Below are 22,489 nucleotides of genomic sequence, written 5' to 3' on the forward strand. Positions count from 1 at the left end.
TAGGGATGATGTTTTGTTTGCACTTCTCTTCTTTTAAATAGAAGCGCAATGTGTGTTCATCTATTTCAGTTTGCCATTTCTTTCTAGGATCCAAATAAATCTGCATGGATTGTTTTTCATTTTCATTTTGCATTTTGTCCTGACACATTAAAATAACAGTGACACTAGGCACACAGCTATTCTGGAGATATACTTCCATTGCATCATTAGATTTGGCAACAGTATGGCATTCATTTACATGGTAATGGTTTTTTGGTTAAAGACCACAGAACCTCATTTACCCCATCAATGAGAGTTGACAATCTTTTCAGGCAATCTGTTCCCATCAATAATAGAATTTCACAAATAGATGTGATCAATACTTACTGTCTCATTCTGTGTTTTCCTATCTTTATTTCAACTTCAGTGACGATATGATCAATACTTCCTGTTTCATTCTGTGTTTTCCTATCTTTATGTCAACTTCAGTGACACATTCAATAGGCACCTCCTCACTGTTAAAGTTATGTACTGGGCCTTCATTTTGTCTCACTTTGATCTGATTCTGTGGGGATCTACCTTCATTGATACTTTTTACCAATTCCTTGGACATAATTGTGGCCTGTGCACCTGTGTCAATCATTGCAAATGTATTGCACTTCTCTTTCACAGTAATGGGAGCATAATATATGTCTTCAACGTCCTCTAATACACACATAAAGTGTGACTTTTTACTGATTTCAGGACTCACTTTTCTAAGACCCTTCTTACTCTTGGCTAAACAAATCAGTAAATGAGAAGACATTTTTCCTTCCTTTTTTCCATTTCCATTTGAGATACCTTGAGCATCTCCCCATTTTCAGGTGTCATTTGGAGTATGGCCAATGTTCGCCCTTCTGTCCGGGGATCATAAGAGTTCACACTGCAATTCTCCAGCTGAATATGCTTATAAACATCACATGATAGGTTGTAATTTTCTAATCCTGGACATTTACTGGTATTTGGCATATCAGCCTTTTTAATTTCTTCAAAAATATGTGGCTCAAATAACTTTTCAGGTGACTGATCTGTACCCTCCTTTTTAGTACTTATTTTTCCTGTCTGCATTTTATTAGCATCTTGATTGTCTCGGGAGGGTGTTCTAACATTCACATCTACTATCTCATCAGTTATTTTTTCAGTGCATAAGGTGTCTTTCTTAAATCTGTCTCTTTGTTCCTTTGGAACTTTGTTTTTCTCCTTTTCCTTTTTCATTTGTACAGACTTCCAACGTTTGATTCAACGCTTGGTTAAACCAAACCTCTTTTTTAGATGTGGTCGCAATTCCTGCCTCGTGTTAATTTGCAGGTATTTTCATGTTTAAATCATCAAACAGCTCAGGGTCATTATGCAAAACCGGCTCGTGGGAATCTATCTTTTTATCATTGCAGGTGTCATGAATATTTAGTCACTTATTATCAGAAGCCACCATGTCACTTCTATGACCCTCTGCCCCCTCATTTGATGACTATTTCTGAACTTAACAGAGTTTCCCTATTTGTTCAGCCAACATTTTTACCTGGGCCTCAAGACATTGAAACCTGTCCATTTCTCTAGAATCTTCTCTTTGCAGCCTAGGCCGGTATTGGTTGTTCTCCCCCTGGTTAAATCTATTCTGATATCTTGCAAGAGATTGATTCCTATTTGAATTGTTTCTGAACTCTTGATTCATGTGAGGCCGGGAGCGGGGTGTACCCATTCTTTGGCTGTGATCGCCGGGTGGCAGTGATTGATTGTATTGACGTGGAGCATGGTTCATATTTGCCTCATGTTCTGTCTCTCATTTTGTGAGTACTGTTCCCTATGCTGATTACCATTTTCAATAAATCGATCCACATACCATGGTCTGTCTTGTTTACCATATATCATGGTGTTGGTTATCAAATCTGCTCTTTGTCCCCAATGTCTGGTAGGGACTCTTACTGCTTTGATCTTGATTTTGTCTCTGATTGTTGTTCATGCCTTACATATCGGGCCGGTATCCTACCCGGGGTCTGTCTCCTAGATGCCTGGGACTAATGTAACTCTCTCTATTACTAGGATCATGTGACTGAAACATTGGTGCCGAGGGTGGCAACCTCTGTGGAGTACCCCTCTGTGCTGGTGTCATATTATTTTTGCCTGAACTTTGAGCAGACTCAAGTGATATTTTAGCCGACCTGATCTCCATTAACGTTGCTGAGAATTCTTTAGATTTTGATCTTGTTTCTTTCCTTTTATCGCCCTCTCTACCCTGACAGTAGAGCACCTCATACAGTTTGGTACTTTGGTGAACAATCCATTCAAGGGACTTCTCACGATCAAACTAGCAGACTAACTGTGATATCATGTCTTTCTGCAAACCATAAAAAAAGGCAGTTTTAAACTCACTGGAATTGGGATTAAAAGATACATCAAAACGAGAAATGGCTCTTTTTAAGTCTTGAAGAAATTGGCGAAATGATGTATTTGGCCCAGTTGTTATCGTATATGCAGCTTTCTTCAACTCCTGTAATGACTGAAATAGAGAAAAATGATGCCTAACCTCTTTTTCAAATTCTGCCCATGACATGTTCTCCTGTTCATTCAATCCTCTGATGATGCTCGCTGTGGGAGCATCCACAGTTAAGGGAAAGTACTGTCTGTATTGTTCCTTGAGTAAGTTTAGGGCTTTAAATATATCGTGCACTGCTTCTAAGTGGTCCTCTATGCAGCACTCCCCTCCTTTTTTGAACGGTTTGATCAGGGCCTTGATTGACTTCATTATCTTGATAGGACTACTTAGCGCTATATTTGGAATTGCATTACTTGGTGGTTCAACCCTTGTCTCAGGTGTATGGGATTGGTGATAACCCCCAATGGGTGAGTCAAACCCCACCAAAGGTACTGCAACCAAGTCCAGACACGGGCATGGCCATTGGGACACTATTACCCCGTGTAGAAAGGAAGTTCACATCAATCCCATTGAATGTGGTGCCCTGTCACTTGTCCTGAGACCTGGAATCGCACATCTGCTAAACTAAAATGTGATGTGATGTTTTGTCTTGACCTAAATTTTTTATCGCACATCTGCTGTTCCAAATCTTTGCACTTTTTAAGGAGTCGGTCAGCCTCCTTACGCAGATAAGTGTTTTCATTACCCATTTTGTTAATCACATTTTGCATATCACTCATCTGTATTTGACATTCATTAAACTCTTTGTCCCACTTGTCACTTTCTTGAAACATTTTAGCTATCTCTTGTTCAACAGTCTGGAGCTCACCTTCTTTCTCTAGATTCTCTCTTTGTAAAACTCGCATCTCTAAAATAGCCTTCTCTTTATCTTTTCTAATGTGATTTACCACCCCTTTCAGGTGTTTTAATTCTTGTTCATTGTCCTCAAACTGTTTTCTCCTTTGAGACAATTGAGTGTCGAATTCATTACACTTTGATTGCATGTCTTTTTGACATACCTCCAGTTTTGCTCTTAACTTTTTCTCCTGTTCACTAGCTCCATCTAATTCAACTTTTAGTCTGCTAATTAGCTTAGCATAATTTTCTTGCATTCGCATAGACTTATTTAAATGAACCACGTTTTGGCACAGAGCCATTTTAAACAGTCCTTCTCTGAATGTTTGTCAGCAGCATTAAAAAATCTCAGAAGACAGACCTGAATTATGCTACCCTCTTCAAAAATGCTGTCCAGTGGTTCTTTGTCAACTTCTCCATAGATACGGTCACACCATTCTGTGGCATCATTTGATGACCATGTTCCATGTGCATATCATTTTGTCTCTAAATATTTCTCCAATTCTGGGAATGTGGCATCAATTTGAGACATCCTGAGATTCACTTTCAGTGTCGCATTGCTCTCACAAAATGAGTTTAGTTTAGTTTAGTTTATTCATTTGTATTGCGCACCAGACCCGAGGGTATGAGGGCGCATGAGCAGCAAGGTGATTCAAAGCTTGGTTACAGGATGCTTATACTTTACATTACATAATTATACATTACATTACATAATTACAGTGTGACGATGAAGGAACATGTGTACAGTTTGGCAGGAGAGAATGCAGTAGATGTATTTAAAGAATTACAAATATATACAAGTTTAGTAATACAAATTTACAGATTCTCTTAAAGCATGCAACGCGGAGAGCAGCCGTGTGGTGTTAGAGGTGTTAGTGGTTCGTGATCTTTAACCAATGGATGTAGTTGCGTCTAAAAAGTGAGTAAGGTTGGGGAGTTCTGAGCGATGGTGGTAGGGAGTTCCAGTGTTGGGGTGCTTTCACCTGGAAGCTGTTGCCACCCATTTTAGTGCGTTTAAACCTGGGGACGGTGAGCAGATTAGCATTGGAGGTTCTGGTGGGTCTGATGGGGCTGTGTTTGCATATTCTGTCTGCCAGATAGCGTGGGGCAGCATTATTCAGGCATTTGTGGGTGAGCGATGCTACTTTAAGCAGGATTTTGTCTGTTGTGCTGAGCCAGTTATGGGATTTCCTGATATTGGAAATGTGTTCCCTCCTGGGAATATTGAGTGCTGCCCTAAGGGCGTTGTTTTGTAGCGTCTGAATTTTGTTGGTGATTTGTTTGGTGGCTCCTATGTAGAGGGCGTTACAATAGTCCAGTTTGGATAATACCAATGCTCTGGCAAGTGTAGTGCAGCTGTGGGTGGAGAGGAAGGGTTTGGCTGCTCTTATGAGCTTACATGTGTAGGCCGTAGAGGATGCCATCGAGCTAACCTGTTTGTGGAAGGTTAGGGAGGAGTCGAGGTATATTCCTAGGGTTTTTACTTCTTTCGAAACCTTGATTAGGTTCCCATCTATGATGAAGTTGGCATAATTGTGGTCGAGTTTGGTTAGGTTGGACGTAGAACCAAGGATGATGAGTTCAGTTTTGTCATCATTCAGGCATAGACTGTGCGAAGCCATCCATGCCTGGATGATGAGATACACCCTGTTCACCAAGGCCAAATCCTGGTTGTAATCTCCCGTCAACGGGATGAGGATCTGTGTATCATCGGCGTAGTTAGTGTAGGTGATACCCAGGCCGTCTAGATCATCAAACAGGGGCTTTGTGAACACGTTGAACAGAGTGGGGGAGACGCACGAGCCCTGTGGGACTCCACATGTAATGGGGATGGGTTCGGCGGCGGCAGAGGAGGAGAAGACTCGCATGGATCTGTTGTTGAGGAATGACTCAATCCAACTGATGGCTTCTTGTGAAAAGTGGGCAGCTGAGTCTAAATGATTACATAGGATTTTATGGTCAACTAGGTCAAACGCCGCAGAGAGGTCTAGCAGGAGTAGTAATGCAGTTTTCCCGTTATCTCTAAGGTCGTCTATTTGGGCTTTCAGATCTATCAGGGCTGTTTCAGTTCCATGTTGGGGTCTGAAGCCGGATTGTCTTATTCCTAGAAGGTGGTTTGTTTCAAGATACTTTTGAATTTGTAGGTATGCTGTCTTGTCTAGTATCTTGAGCAGGAATGGGACGGTGGTAATCGGTCTGTAGTTGGTTGGGATGGACGGGTCAAGGGAGGGTTTTTTGAGGAGAGGGAGGACCCAGGACTCTTTAAGGTTACTGGGGACTGTTCCTGAGGAAAAGGAGGCATTGATGAGTCTGGTGATGAATGGCGAGAGGTCTCGTGCCGCGTCTTTAATGATTTGTGGGGGGCAGAGGTCACCTTTGCAGTTGGAGGGTTTAAGGCCAAGAATTATTTTTTCTACTTCGAGGGAAGAGACTTTGGAAAAGCTGAAGCGAGCAGAGTTAGGTGTGTGGTGTGAGGGTGGAGGGCTCGAGTGGGCGTTGATGGGGTTGGTAAGATTGGTGAGGGAGTCTTTCTTATTTTTAATTTTTGTTTGAAGGCCAGTGACTTTGTTGTTTAGTGCATTTTGGACACTGGTGCACCATTGTTTGTTTTTAACGCAAGTATCTGGGATTGTTACCGGGGTTTCCAATTCTTTCAGGATAGTAAATAATTCTCTGGAGCTGGAGTTGGATTGGGAGATTCTCAGGTTATAGGATTCTTGTTTGGCCGCTATGATTTCTTTTTTATAGTTGGCCGTTATTTTGTTAAGCAATAGTTTGTTGTGGTCAGTCGGAGATTGTCTCCAGACTTGTTCCAGTTTACTCTTTTCCAATCTAAGGGTTTTAAGATGGCTGGAGAACCATTGGTTGAGGTGCTTTTTTGGTTTGGATTTTCTAAGTTTCAATGGTGCAATGGCGTCTAAGGCTATGCGCATGGTGTTGTTATAGCCTTCTACGAGGTCATAGGGATTAGAGTCTTGGAGTTGGCTTAGTGTAGGAAGAATGAGTGGGATCAGTTTTTCTACTGTGATATTTTTTTTGCTTCTCGTGTGGATGGCTGGGGCTAGTGCCATGTTGGTTGTAGGGCTTGAGGCCTCAAGTGAGAAGGAGAGGAGGTGGTGGTCGGTCCAGGATTGGGGAGTGTTGTTAGTGATCGATACGGCACAGTTATAGTCTGCTATCCAATCAAGGGTTCTCCCTTTGTTATGGGTGGGGCTGGTTACTTTTTGTGTGAAGCCTAGTTCAGACAGGGTGTTGCTGATGAGAGTGGCTTGATTGTCTTTGGGGTCTTTGTATCCTAAATTGAAGTCTCCTAAGAGAAGGCATTGTGAGGAGTTTTTTAGGTTGTCGGTAAGGATGGCATTGAGGTCTTCCTCGAAAGATCCCGGGGGTCCGGGAGGTCTGTATAGTAAGTGAATGGATATTGTTTGGGAGTTAGCGATGGGTAGTTTGGCTGTAAGTGATTCACATGATGGGTGGTGTGTGGCGGAGTTGAGTCTGATGGTAAGGTGGGTCTTGGCAATGATGGCCAAACCACCGCCTTTAGCTTCAGTTCTGTCCGCTCGGATGATGGTGTAGTCAGTGGGGATGGCTAGCGAAAGGGCTGGGCCTGCGGCTGCATGAAGCCAGGACTCTGTTATGGCTAGGAAGTCTAGATCTTCAGCTAAAATGAGATCAGCGATGTCCGTGGCATGGGCAATAATGGAGCGTGCGTTGATGAGGGCACCTTTTATAGGTAGGGTTTTGGCTTTGGCAGGGGTGGGTGTGGTAGCTGTGATGAGCGCTCTATTGTTGGTTGTAGTGGAGTTGACGGGTTTAGGTTCGGGTTTTTTTAGCGTAAGGTTAGCGCAGGAGCTGATGGAGGTTCGGTGTGTGAGTATGGATTGTGAGGAGTCCCTGGCTCTAGGCTCGTGTATTTTTGGAAGTCTGGATCGTAATCTGGTCAGCCTGTCCGAAAGGCATGGGGGAGCGAGTAGGCTAAGCATGATTGTGGTGCTGGGCTCTGTGAGGGTGGGTGATGCGGTGCCTAGGCTGGTCAAGTTAAGGGGTGAGCTGGGCAGGCATGCGGAATTGGTGATGTGGAGAATGGTTCTCAGTAGTATAGAGTAAAGGCCCGGGAGGAACATTGTGTGAGGGGGGTAAGGTGCAGTGTGTGTCCTGTCTAGGGTTGAAATCTAGCAGTGGACAGTGCGGCCTGCTTGGAGTAGCCGAATACTACCTAATCCATGTAGTGCAAGGTTGCAGATTGGCATCTGACTCAGGTACAGGTAAGCAAAGTGGTCATAGTAAGCGTTTGTCAATTAGCACAGCATTAGGTTTAGAATTGTGCCAGTGTACCAATTAACATCTTGGATCAGAGTATCATGTATTCAGAATAGCGGCTGGAATGGGAATAGCACCTAGGTTCAGAGTAACACTTAGTTCAAGATAACACCTAGAATCAGAATAACCCCTAACTTCAGAATAGCACATAGAGCAGATTAAGCACAACATTGAGTTTAGTGGCTATAAAAGTATGTTGAGCGGGGGCACATTGGGCTGCAGGTCAACAGATCTAGAGGCAGTTGGTGAGCAGATCAGCAGAACAGGGCAGATGGTCACAATGTGGTTAAAAATGGCAGCTAGAATTGCATAGGGTAGCCGAGCAGTAGTGAGGCACAGTGCAGTTATATGTGACAGGGATGATTAGCGACACAGTAGTCTAAATACGAATGAGCACCTATGTACTGGAAATGGCAGCAACTTTGGGCACAGATACAGCATGCAGTAAGGCCTGAGTGCACGAGAGTGGCAATAAGTAGCTTGTGGTAACAAAGCCTTTTCCAGAGTCTAGGCAGTTCAATTTAAAAGCGAAGTGGTGTTTACCGTTCAGGTTGGTCTGGAATCCGGCAGGGGGTCCGGGCAAACGGCGAGGAAGGCTGAGGACAGGTGAAGACAGGTATTGGCCTTGTTATCCTGGGCCTTGCTGGGAGTGGGCCGGCTTCGCCTACCGGCTGGCGATAGGCTGCTTAAGGTGGCTCAATGGCCAATCGGATGCGAGGACAGTCGGATGTGCTCAGTTAGGCACTGGGGTTCCTTGAGACATGGCGGGCGGCCATCTTGGAAGTGTGGCTAATGGTGGCAGGGGCAAACACAGCAGCTGTAGGCATCAAGTTTAAAACATGCAGGCTGAGTAGATATTCTTGCAGGTCGGCGGATCACTGGTGCAATTAGCAGCAAGAAAAAACGAATCTCGCACGGAATAATGATTCTTACCCGAGTTCCCTTTAATGCACGTATGGCGGTGTTGAACACACTTGCCACGCCCAGTAGTTGCTCTACAGTCTGTTCCAACAGGGCCAATGCACCATTTATGTAGGAGTTTTGTTTTGTCTTTTGGGTAAATTCAGAATTTGGCACTTTTTTCTTACAGTGGTAATTTTTCAGTAATCTGGCGGTAAACTGTTTTTACCATTAGGAGTAGTTCAGTATTATCTTATTTTGGTGAAAATATGGTGTTAGCTTATATTGGCGGTAACTTTAAGTGGTATCTTATTTTGTGGTATTTTTGGAATTACCTTATTTGTGTGGTATGGTGGTGAGCATATCTTTTTTTACTACGGCCCCATGATAAAACAAACCTTTACTCTCTATTGGGATATCTCTTGGTCGCCTTTAGAGAACTCCCTAGACCTATCACACTTTTAGGCAACACAGTGAGTTTATGCAGAACGCCACCTATTGTATGTGGCTTGTATTAATGACTTATTTACATCCAGTAACCTATGTGTCTTATATGACACTGCCTTTTTTTCTGCATGCAGAGAAGGACTCATTCATGCATACAACCTTCTGTCTTGCTTATTTGTATATATTTACTCTTGTCCTAAACTTGCCCCATGTGGTAAATGAGGTAGCAAAATTATTTACCACATTGGTATAACACTAGAATTACCCATTGACTTTTTCCCCTAATACAGTAAACATGGGAGACATAAAATAAAACCAATAAAGTTGCACCAGCTTTGCTTTTTGTCATAATATATTTGTTATACACAATCCAGCTTACCAACAGCGAGCATAACCTCATCTTCTAGAAAATAAACACAGTGAAGAGAACAAGCATAAGAAATAAAAACATTGTATCCAATTATTTTTTAAATAAATGCATCAAAAAGATATCAAAATAAAAAACATCGCAAAATGAACTCAGTGTGCATCATTTTCTTAGCCAATGCAAACATGCTTAGAGAAACATGATATTTTTCTTTTTAAAATTATCTCACCACACGGTCTTTCTATATGTGTAATGCATCTCATACATTCTCACGCTCCTCATCTTTGACCTGACTCATCAAAATGTGCAAATTCTGAAGATCTTGCCACCGGAGCTTTATCTATGAGAACCTCCCTCACACAGCTCAGCCCACGGACACCGCCTTTGGAATTCTGTCTTCAAAACTGCATCTCTGAATCCCAGGTCCCAGGGAGACACCGGCAGCACTCGGATCTCTGGCAGAACTGTTCGCATTCAGATCCCAAGCAGCTCTGCCTATTTTTTTGAATCCAGCTCATTAAAAAACTCTCTCTATTAGGTCAGCCCTCTTTTGATATCAGTTCTTCTACCCCTTCATTTACCAAGCAAATTACAAGAATGTTCTTTCTGGAGAGGAGCGCCTGCTACCTTTTTTGAAACAAATTACAAGAATGTTCTGCACTACTTTTTTGCCTGTTTAGAACAATGAAAACTTCAGTGTGAAATTGTTTCATTTGGTTCCTGCTGGTGCATATTTCCTCATAGAAAAAAGCTAACATGGAATGAATCTCACTGTGTTTAGAACTGTATTATATGATAGATGAACAGTTAATGAGTTAGTGGGACAAATTAGTATTGGATTAGTAAATTATTTTTTTTTAAGGCAGTCCCACACAGATGAAATGAAAGCATCCCAATTGTAAAATATGCATTTTTTTTTAAATAACAGCACACTGTACTAAATGCTTCTAAAACTAAACCCATTTTGCTGGTTTGGCTAAATGCTTTTATTGCTAAAAAGCTGTGCCTCACACCTACTCTGAAATGGCTGCATTTACATACTACCCAAAGAAACCCCCACTTTTGCTCTTTTTGCATGAATATCCCTACAGTCTACAACAAATAGAGTGGTTACTTTATGCGGTTGATCTCGTGTTACTCTGCCAAACACAGAATGGTCTTTAGAGATCATTAGAAAAACTTAATGACTATGCTAATAAAAACAAACTGATTATTAACCTGGAAAAGACTCAAATAGATGAATGTGTTGGACAAAGAAAGAGCAAATCAAATAGATTTGTCTGGTCATTACAAGAACACAGATTACAGGTGGTTTCGCATTACAAATATTTAGGTCTCATTATAAATGGTAAATCGGATGAAATATTGCATTTACTTAATTTAGACTCCAAGATGACTAATCTTACCTCACAAGCCAAAATTCTTCATTACAATTATGGTAAATTCACCTGTAAGCATATCATGCTTTTTTATCAACAAAAACTAGTACCAATAATAACCTATGGTTCAGAAACAAAGGTGCCTAGAGAGCACCAGTTATGAGATAAATAAGAGGCTCAATTTTGGAGGGATGTATTAAAGTTACCAAAATATACACCAGTGGCTGTTATACGGTTTGGATTAGGTGCTCTGTCTCTATTTGTTCAAATGTTGTGGAAGATGTGTGCCTTGTTAAGAAAGTGCCTTTTAGGTTCTAATGCAAAGAATATCTTAGGTGTTGTGGCTAAGTATCTGTTAACCTCTTTTCACTCATTTACAACAAAATGGAGAAATTACACGCTAGATGCCCTAGATAATGCAGATGTTTCTCTTGAATTGTGAATTCCAATCCAGTGCATACTAAAATTAAGTTGCAACAACATGACTGGATAAGCACCCAACACGATTGTACTAATTATGTAGATTTTGATATAACTTTATTTGGTCATAGAAAACTACGGAGCATGGCAGACATCTCATCAAGAGCCAATCATCTTTCTTTCAAAATCAATATCTAAGATTCAGACTGAACCTTTGACCTACAAATGAAATATTAGCAAGTTGAGGCATGATAACAAAGTACCAAAATATTTGTAATTTCTGCAACAACAAAAAATCTGAAAGAAACATTGCAGCATATTGTTGTTGGGTGTTCTGCTCTAACATCAAAGCATAACACATTTTTTAAGACACAGTATAACTTTTATTGTCCATTACCAGAATGCGAAATTTGGCAAAAAAATGTTTCCACACCTAGGATGGCACCCAAGATAGCACTAATACAATATTTGAAATCTATCTTTCCTCATGCACCATCTTGGGGCTATGGTAGATGAGTCACGGTTTTAAGGATCCCCACATATATCATATGCTGAATAGTAATTTTTATATTATTTTCAGGCCAATATGGCTAAATTGGATCCTTCTGTTAACTGAACACTTAATTATGTAAACATTTATTTGTATAAAATGTGATGTGATGTTTTGTCTTGATCTAAATTTTTAAACATTTTGCTTTATTGTATATAGAGTTTTTGTATATAGATTCTTTATATGTCATACACTTTTTATATGTTTTTTGAAAGGTTAATAAAAGAATCTCAGCCAATCAAATAAAAGAATTAACAAAAATAAACTAGTTGCACCCCGGGTGCGAATGGCTGTCACCCCCTTGTCGCTCAGGCCTGCTTAGGCTCAGGCTGGTCGGCCGATACAGGTCATTTCTGCCCACCAACATGGGGGTGATTGCCATAGTCATCCATGCAGGATTGAAAGAGGTGGTGTTCTGCTTATTAAAGGCTTTGAATCTCCTTGGGGAGAAATGGGGTTTCCCAGTCTCTCACTTTTTGCCAATCAGAGAGGAAGGTTCCAAACTATTTGAATGCTTGCAGGAGTTGTAGCTAGATTGTGTCGCCCAACATTTGTTTGGTTTTAACGAAAAAGTGACTGTCTCCAGGGGATAAGTACCTTTTGGAGATTATGCACAAAGCCTTCTCACTAGGCTATCAAGTCAATCATGCAGTGCACAACTTATTATTTCATGCTGCTTGGGTGAGATCTGTGATTGCCCTCATACCCGCACAATTACGGCTATGCTCATAGAGCTCATTACCAATTCCATACTATGCTATCCCAATAGCTTATCCTTGGGAATAGCAAAGAAATATCTGATTAAGTTGCAATAGCCCAAAATGCTGGGGTCTGACTGGTCATGAGCCTTAAAGGAATAAAATCTTCTCTGCTGCCCAGAAGGAGCCACTGGAATCTCCTTTTAAGTTTACAAGTCTTTGTCACATTTATAAGTGTTGCAAAATGTCAGACCTCAGCTATCTCCTGAATAAAATTTGCCCTACCAAACAACCAAACGCCATAGATCATCAAAACTACGGTATTTGCAAGCCACATTCGTATGTTATTCAGAGGGCACACCTCTTTCTCCTGACTGTCAAGTTGTGAAATAACTTGCCCTACCCTCCCCATATTCAGACTTATATTTTGGGGACCTTCACAATTCTAATTCCTTTGATGGAAATGTGCAGCACAGCTCCTAGAGAGAGCTTGACGTATAATGGGCTGTATGGATGCACTTCTTTGCAACAATGCTGTGGGGCGGTCAAGCGATATGGGTAAGGTCAGACAAGAAGAATCGTGAGTCTCTAGTAGGCTACACCAGTTAGTGTGTGGTCTAAAGCTGGATTGGTTGTGGTCCAGGAGGGATTGACTAATTACAAGTGACTCCTGTCTCCACTTAAGCCATTCTTTTAATCAGCATTGTCAACTCTGTTCAAGCAGAGAGTGGGAGGTAGGCCCCTTTCCTTGGCTGGGTCTTCCCTCTGGAATGACCTCCCTCCCCCCTCAGACTTCAGCCGGAAACTTCTTAAGACTTCCTTTTCTCCTCTTCCTTCCCTCTCCCCTCCCGTGCTAACCAGGGTTGGACTGGGAACTAAAAGATGCCCTGGAAATAATTACTGGAGACCAAAAGAGGCCCTGTAAATAAAATTCAAAGCGGCCCCATATGGCACATTGTCAGCCAGCCCAATGCTTTTCCTATGAGAAAATTTGGAAATACCACACAAGAGGCCCAGGGTCAGAGGCCCACCGGGAAATCTCCAGAGCTCCCTATAAGCCAGTCCACCCCTGGTGCTAACTCTCCATCTGCCGCTTCAACTTGCGCTTGGTCCCTTCAGAGTCATACAGGGCCCAGACCACCCTCCTACCAGTCCCCCAGCACCCTTTCCCAGCATTTGCCCTCAGGCTCCCCTTTACGGAGTAGCCCAACTGGGTCCACGATGCCCACCACACTCCCCCTGCCCCCTCTTCCCCTGGCACCTGCCACCTTGGCATGCCCAGCACTTGCCCTCCCCCACCCTTGGGGGTTCCCCACTCCTGCACTTCACCCTGTAATCCCTCCCCCTCACACTTATCACTTTGTCATACACTTGCATGGTAGGATTGTCACAAGGCGAATATAACCGTTTTTGTTCTACTTTCTGATTACCATGTCCCCCCACATTTTGTCTTGTGGTGCCTGGAAACACCTGTGTATAGGCACCTAACAAATGTCCAATAAATAAAATAAATAAACTGCTGCTTTTACTTCTATCAACAAAGCATGTGTATATGTTTTACCTCTTTTAATATCCAGTACGCTGTTGCAGAGGTCACTGCTGGACTAAACCATTCATTCGATTATTCCCCGTTTCCTTTATGCTCTCAGCTAGCCCTCGATTGTCCCCCTTGCTTTATTTTACAGTTCTGCTTCAATCCATCAGTGCGATGTTTTTATTTGCATTTTACCTTCTGAAGACATTGTGGCTCCCGTTCAGTCCCAGACTCGCATTCATATTCTGAGCGGGCGCTATCACTTGCTGCTTTGATTATATCCTCATTTGTAGTTTCTAGTTCATTAACTTCAAAGTGATGCATTATTTCAGCGATCCGGCCTGGGCTGCGAAAAGAGACTGCTCTCAGTTACTCGCTCCTTGTGACTGCAATGAGTGAGCGAATCTGCTAGAGGAGGCGAGGGCCCTTTGTTCGGAATGCGTTGTTCAATCTTTATGTGGGCCACTGATTTTCTCCCAAACACATTTTTCAAATTCATGCCAGGCCTAGACTCTGGAAACAAGAAGGTTTCTTAAACCCCTGAGGCCATTTCAATTGGACCTGCTAATGGTAGCTTGCTCGGCCTAACTGCCTCGGTCCCTTATTAAAGGCGATGCCCTGTCCCCTTGTTTTCAAGGGGCACCCCATAACACCATGGGGCAATTACATTTTCAAAAAAATGACACTTTTAACATCGTATGGATTACTTAGTGACCCTCTGTGATTATTGCCTGTCCATTTATTTCCCCATTAATTAATGCTATGCTTTTCTGACTGCGCACTGCTGCACTTTTCGTGGCCTCCAGGCGCTGTGGCAGATCCGGAAAGGAAGCAAGGCTTGGGAGGGCTAGTTAGTGGGATGAAGTGGGAGAGCGCAAGCCATCTTTGCTGTGCTGTTGTTAGCTTATTTTCGGGGAAAACGGTGACTGTGTGTTGGGTTTTGTTTTAGTTGGTGTGGGAGCGGGAGTTCTATCAAGTAGAACTAGATAATCGGCATATGCCAGAAAGTGAAAGGAAGTAGAGCCGAGTTTGGGAGGCAAAGAATTTACCTTTGATAAAAAGGAAACCAAATCACAGATGTATAGCTTGAACAATGCTGGAGCCAGGACACATCCCTAATGCAGTTCGTTGAAGGTTGATATATTGCCTGACCTTTTGCCATACATGTCCCATCTGATTTTTAAAGAGGAACTATCATGTAGGTTGACCACTATACCTAAAAGGAAGCTGGCATACCACACTTTGCAAGTTTTCTACACAGTTTGGCACTGCTGACATTGTCAAGGGCATTATACAAGTCAACGGAAGCCATATATGGAGGGAGACGCTTTGCTGTGGATTGCTGAATTAGAAGGGAGAGGGAGACGCTTTGCTGTGGATTGCTGAATTAGAAGGGAGAGGGAGACGCTTTGCAGTGGATTGCTGAATTAGAAGGGAGAGCAGAAGACGACTAAGTCCACAGCCTATGCCTTTTCGCAATCCAGACTGGGGGATATCCATTCTGCCAGCCCCTGATGATCAGACTTCAATCTGTTTGAGAACATGAGATGCAAAGATTTTTTAACTGGTGTCCAAAAGAGTGATTGGATGATAATTGTCGGGATTTTGTGTTGATCGCTCTTTTGGAAAATTGGTACCACAAATGCAGTCTGCCAGGAAATAGGAATTATTTTATGACTTAAGACCAAAGAAAATAGAGCATAAAGAATGTTTGCCCACATGGCAGGATTATTTTATTTATAAAACAATGTTGGGTAAGCCGTCAGACCGGCTGCTTGTGAGTTCTTTACATTTTTCATTAGTGCCATTAGGTCGTCCAAGGAAAAGGGTATATGCCATTTTGTGGCATCTTGTTCAAGGACCTCGCCGTTTTCTGAATCTTTTTTACAATCATACAAATTCTCATTATAAGCTGTCCAGGTCCTTTTTGAATATTAGTATTTAACCGAGGAAAGTGCTGATTTATGATGTGAACATTCATCAGAGTCCAAAATGAATGGGTCTGCTATTTAGCAAGAATAGAAAGCATATGCTCACTATCCCTTTGCAGCATCAAGCATTTGTGAGTTTTTAGCCAATTCCTATAATCCTGTCTCAGTTTTTTTTGTATATAAAAACACATCATTAAGAGAATGCACATTTCTGCAAAGCTCTCTTTTTTAAGGAGATTTCATAATGAGATGAAGGCTTGAGTTTTTCTAGTTTTGAAACCTGAGCAAGAAGAGGATTCTAGCATTTCCCCCCGACCCAAAAACCATGTATTACAAAACTCAGAAGGGGAGAAGATATGTGCTTTTGGGCACCAGAAGAGACGTCTATCTTATCGAGCATTATCGCATTAAAGGTGTGAATGTACCTTGGTGCCCAAGTCAAGTGATGCTTAAAAGGGTTGATCACTACGTCAAAAGGGCCTGTAAGTTTCCCATCACTCTTTTGATTGGACCAAAAAGAGCAAGATAGGTTGTTGTGATCACTTTTATCAGTATGAATAATCTCGAAAAAGGGCACAAGTTTGAAAAAGATTACTGGAAACCCAAGCATACTCAGTGATGGATGAGGAGACGCCTCACTTCCAGGTATTCTTGGGAGAAAAGTCTCCTTGGTGTGGCGGGTCAGAAGAAGAATGCAGACTCTGATGTTCCATTTTGACTGAAGTTTATTCAAGAGGAGAGTGTAGACTCCTATCTTTTCCTAATCTGAGTGTATTGTCTGCCTAACAAACTGACTAAGGTGCTTGTCAGTCGTTAGTGTAAGTCTTAAATCAGGTAATGTCAATTGTCCAAAAACAAATCTATTCTGCCCCTACCACTATTTAAACAACTAAGGTTTCGGAGAATACCTCCCTTCCTTTTTTGGGGTTCTTTCCAACTTTTATTCAATAGGGAATTCGAAAATGTTCTTTGGCCACCTCTCATGAGATTGTTCAGTTCCAATGCAGGGTTCTCCCAGGTTTGACTATGTGTTGTCACTTGTGTCCTTTCGTTTTCGCTTTCTTTCTTCTGCTTTGTCTGTTACCTTTTTTCTCTGATAGAATATTTTAACACCTCTGACTCTAGTTTCATACCAATCTTTCCAACCTCTTATTGTTGATTTGTCATCCTGTTCAATGCAAGTTATAAAGGCAAAATTCTTTCTCATTTCCTATTTCAAGTTTCTCTCGACTGGGATGAGTTCCAGTGTTCCAAATCCTGATTATCACTCTCCTTGAGTGTTTTCCATATTTCCTTCTTAATGGGACGAATGAATAACACTCTCTGTCTTCATCTCCAACACTTCTGGTTGACTGGGATGAGTATGAGTATAGCAGTAATGATTCTCTCCCCTCTTTAGTACTCTCAATATGTCTTTGTGAATGGGACGAGTATGAGGGTTCCTGTTATAATTCTCTTCCTCTCTCTTCAACCCTTTGGGTTGACTGGGACGAGTATGAGTATGCCAATAATAATGATTCTTCCCCTTCTTTGATATTCTCAATATCTTTTTATGACTGGGATGAGTAAGAGCGCTCCAGTGATATACTGTGTCTCATTCTCCTTCCAACGTGGTGCACAGATAACCTGCTCCGGTCCCACACTCAGCGGCTCTTCATGTTCAAACAGCCTCATAGGCTTCTCTACCTCGTTTCAGATGCCACGTGCCCTGGATTCTATCGGTGGGCAACTCCAGCTGATTAGAAACTGTGCCCAGGGCCCAACCTTCCATTTTTATGACTTAGTCAGGGGGCTTCCATGGTACATTGGAAACGTCCTTCTTCTTGTTTGGACTCATATTAAATATGGTTTGAATACTCTATGTCTAACTTTCTTTAAAGCTTTCTCTCACAAACTGTAATGGTGTGCTTGGTTGACAATAACAAATGTCAATCTTTTCTTCACCTCTATGTTTATGATATTTCATTGAAGATGGGGTAGTGATCTTTGACTGAGGGAGTTCCTTACCGGAACGGAAATTCATGTCCCCTAAGGTGGAGACTCTTCCAGTGAGGTCCCGCTTGCCTCTACCTGTAGGGAGGGTATTGCGTAGTGGCCTCACCTCCTTAGCCTCACAAGGACAGGCTTCCCCTTGGGTAGCCATGACAGAACCCTGTGTTTGCTACATTGGACTTTGCCATTAAGAGCAATGAGGCTCCAGTCTTCCAAAATTGGGAAGATGCTATCCCCAGTTAAAGAAGGGCCATGCAAGAAGCCATGCTTATCCAAGGGGTCCGGGCCCATAGCATAGGTGGAGTCACCAGCATTGAATATATTCCCCCTGTCATTATCATTACTCCAATTTAGCAGAATATTATTTAGTGTCACCTTTAATTTCTGGCCCCCAGAGTACATCCAACTACAGATTAATAATATGGAGACTATCCCACCAGGGTTTTTTCCAACCTAGTAATCATTAATGTAAACCAACCAGGGGGTTCTTCAAAGAGGACGTGGAGAGATAAAGGGAGTTCCTTACTAAGTGAGACTTTCAAGTCACCATAGGGTCTTTGCCTCAAACCTTTACGTGCTGGATGGAGGTATGTTGATTAACCATCAATAAAATAAGTATCCCTCAATCCAAACCTCTTGCAAAAGATTAATTTGTTAATCTCAAAGATTTATATTTTGTGCGTCTAGGTTCTGAAAATGTGTGAAACCTCTGGTATTCCAAGAACATATTTTAAAAGTGTTAAAACAAGCATTAATGATTAAAAAGAGGCTTGAATTGTTGATTATTAGATGAGATTAAGTCATTAGGCAGCCATGTCAAATCATCCTGTGGCTGCGATTTGTGTGGCGTACCTTGATAGAAATGACCGTTCCTTCTCATGTTGAAGGGGTATGTATGCAGTAAGACTCCAAACGAATGGCCCATTCTTGGATGCTTTGCAAAATGGGCAGGTTTTTCTGAGGGAAAAACAAATCAGACCCCATTTTCAAAACAACATTCGATTCATTAAAGATCATGTCAAGCATAATTTTGGAGCCAAAATAGAGCAGCACCAAATCGGTTTAATTTTCATTCACAAAATAAACCAAATCTATAACCTCCAATATAATCAATGGAAGACAGGGAACCATATGGAACATTTTCAAAATATTTCTCCTATTCAATATTGTGACCTGATCAAATTTAAAAATGCATTTAATACCAATTCAAATACAGGATGAGCATGCATTTAGGTTAGCATACTGGTGGACCCTATTAACAACCGTCATAATTTGATTAGCAAGTATGAGGTCATCCAGATCGACTCTATCAGCAGAAGAAGATGAAGGCAATGGACAAGTACTGCACGATGAAATATTCATGATTCTAGGATAGTGCAACAAAGAATTAGTTTGATTATTATCAGGCACAAGGATTGAGAAACCAGTTGTGTACAGAAACAATTATGAGTATGTCCGAACTTAACACAGCATCCTCAATTATTTCCTCAGCTCAACTTATTTTAGACAGTTTTGAACCATGACTCAAACATGGAAGTATACTGCTGTCTGAATCAGATGCAATTTCTATCAGAGTTGACTTCATTGCTTACTTTTTCTTGGACTTCTTTGTGCGATTAAGAGTGATATTGTTAGGTGGATGTCATCCTCCATCAGCTGAGGTTCGCCAACAATGGACACAGCACGAGAAGGGAGCCTAGTAGATTTTAACAGTGATAGTAGGAATTTTCGGGAACCAATGTATTTGTTGTTATGCTATGCTTTATCATTTTGAGATTTTCTAGGATGCATTCCAGTTGATGAATTTGTCCTTTTTTCCTTGTAAGTCCACCTGGATAAGGAGCATCCTCATAAAAGCTTGAGAATTACATACAGCTTAAATTACTTATCCTGAAGCATCATTGGTAATATTTTGATTGATGGTTCATCACAAAACTGTACTGGCCCCCAAATAGACTCATCCTTTTGTTTATTACTATTTTTTTTTAATCCGCCCTTCTATAAACAAAAGCTTAGAGTTCACGGCCTTAAGAGTATTCTTCTGTGACTGTTGAATTTGTCATACAATCTGACTAGCGAATTGAGGACAAAATGAAGTGTTGTGATGGAAGCAGAGCTTAAGTTGCGGCCATAAGGGAAGATTGTGGTAAATACAGGAGGTTCAGTACCAGATGAGGTTCATTTGAATTGTCCAAAAAATAATTCATTAAAGGCTCAGACAAATGTGATGGCGGAGGTCTTTTATCCACTTTGGAAGAAAGAAAATCCTCTGGAGACTCATAAAAAGCCTCTGCCATAAAGCTAGAATGGGCATTAGAGGAGTTGGATCCGAAAATAGCAGGTGTGACTGTTAAAGAATTATTACAAGATAGTAGGTGGGGAGGCACCGGCAAGGAATCAGTATGGACTGGAGGACAGTGCGCAACAAAATCACCCTCTATAACAACAGACTGTTGGTTAGTAATGGGAACTGAACTGGATTGGTGCAGGGACTGAGATGAAATATTCAGTACAGTCTAAAGTATCTTAGAAACCATCAGATCCCAAGTTCTGGAACTTGAACCTGAAAGTGGTGTTTGTTGCGGAGGAAGGCGGTTGAGTTTAGACAGCGGATATTGCTGTGGGGTCTTTCCAAAATAAATACTTACTTTTACTGAGCTCATCTCGCCATCAATTATGTCTGAGCCAAAACGGAGCAAGGCAGTGTGAGGGATCATTGAGAAATTGGCATGGATTGAGGCAAGAACAAAGGAATACCCTGCGGTCCCACTTTGTTGTCCGCGGAGGGAACTCATTAGCAAGGTAATGTCTAGCATAGCCTGGGACAATATGAGCGCAAGCCCAAGATGACGTGGTAGAGGAAAGGACCACTCTACGAAGAAGGGAGGTGGCAGCCATATTTGGCAAAGCACTTGTTTTGACCTGTGCGGCACGCATGAAGGGAGTTGAGAGGAAATAACCTCTTTATTATCACGCAACGTGATGGCCATTTTGGATAATCATAAAATATTGTGCAATAAGACCCGAGGCAGCGGGCCAATACCACCCCAGGTAATGCCCTCAGGTCGCTAGTTACAGAAAGTTAAAAAAAAAAGTACTCGAGTCCCCGACAGGGGACAAAGGCACCCTCCAGCCTTGGGAGGCTTGGAGCGGGGATTGCCCATATTCGAGCCTCCTCTTTGGCTAAGGGGCTGCCACGCCCCCTGCTGGGAACAAACGCTGGCATGCTCGTACATCCATGGGAATACTGTGTGGTATGGCTTGGAAAAGAGCCAATCCACATGTAGTATTTCCTGTGGACAGCGCGTGCCGGGTACTAATGAGAATACAAACACAGCAGCAATTTATAAATGAAGAAGATTATAGTTAAGTGCTTCGGATCTTTGGAGGAATTAACTTGAAAAAAAAGAAATGATAAAAAAATAAAATGCCAATAACTTTACATCTTCCTGAAGCATTTATACCCAATCCAGTTGTACCATCAATTAAGTGGAATGATTGGAAGCAGTATTGGTGCAGTTATTTGAGCGCAGTGGAATGCAGAGGGCATGGGTACAGAGAAGTACATGTCTTTACTGTTACGTGCCCTAGGTAGGGAAGGGAAAAAGTTTCAGGAGATTCCACTAAACACAGGTGAGCACGGTAGAGAATTGAACAACAGAAACGGTTTGTAGGTCTAATTTGTAAAATAAACTTTTAAGATCATTTTTTCCCCATAGGAAGTAAATCATACAATTCATTCAAAACGCAAGCAACATGGTCTTAATCCAATGGACAATCCATCATAAATGAAAGAAGACTGAAAAGTCAGAGAACACTAATGATGTCGTCAAGTACAACTCATATACTCAATCATACCAGTCATACCATCCACAACTCATGCACAATCAATACTAGAATTGCACAACATAAACACATCATTCTTAATGTAAGATTTTATGTAGCCATTTCTTTTGGTCCCGAAGCCAGGGTATTCAAGAGAGTTTTCTAGGACCCTGTAGTTAACCTGTCCCAACCAATTTCGACGTATAGCTATTTCACAACATCTTCATCAGGGGAATAAACACCCTATTGCCCTTTCAGATGCATATCACCAAATTCCATTAACTGAAGACAGTAGAGCATTGACGTTGTTCATCACACCTTTTGGATTTTTTTACTCCTGTAGGATACAGTTCGGATTAACATTAGAAGTGGTCTTTCGAACAGTGATGAGTTGGATTGTTAAGGGGGTCTCAGGGACACTGGTGTATCAAGATGACATCTTGGTATTGTAAGGAACCCATGGTTGCAACAGTAAAGACAGGCACAAGTGATCACAGTTCAAGTGTGTTTATTGAACTTTATAATGGGTGAGATAAACTCCTAATCTAAACCTAAATCTAAAATGGGAACAAGTTACGACAATCAAATAATAATAAAGCAGTCCCAGTGGTGTCTTGTCATATGAAAAGGGCTTATACTAAAAAAAACGATTGCCAATACTTACAATTAAATACAAATAAAGCATGTGGGATAACGTTCACCAGAAAATAAAGAAGTGTTCACCAAATGATAAGGCAGGATGGTGTGCCCGGGACTCCATTCCACACGTTTGAAGCACGAGACAAGACAGGACTCTTGAGCACAGCACACTCCTTGGCCTTGTCAGCTTGAGGTTCACAG

Source organism: Ambystoma mexicanum, chromosome 6p (assembly GCF_040938575.1).
Source record: "Ambystoma mexicanum isolate Mex_15411 chromosome 6p, UKY_AmexF1_1, whole genome shotgun sequence".
NCBI classification, from domain to species: domain Eukaryota; kingdom Metazoa; phylum Chordata; class Amphibia; order Caudata; family Ambystomatidae; genus Ambystoma; species Ambystoma mexicanum.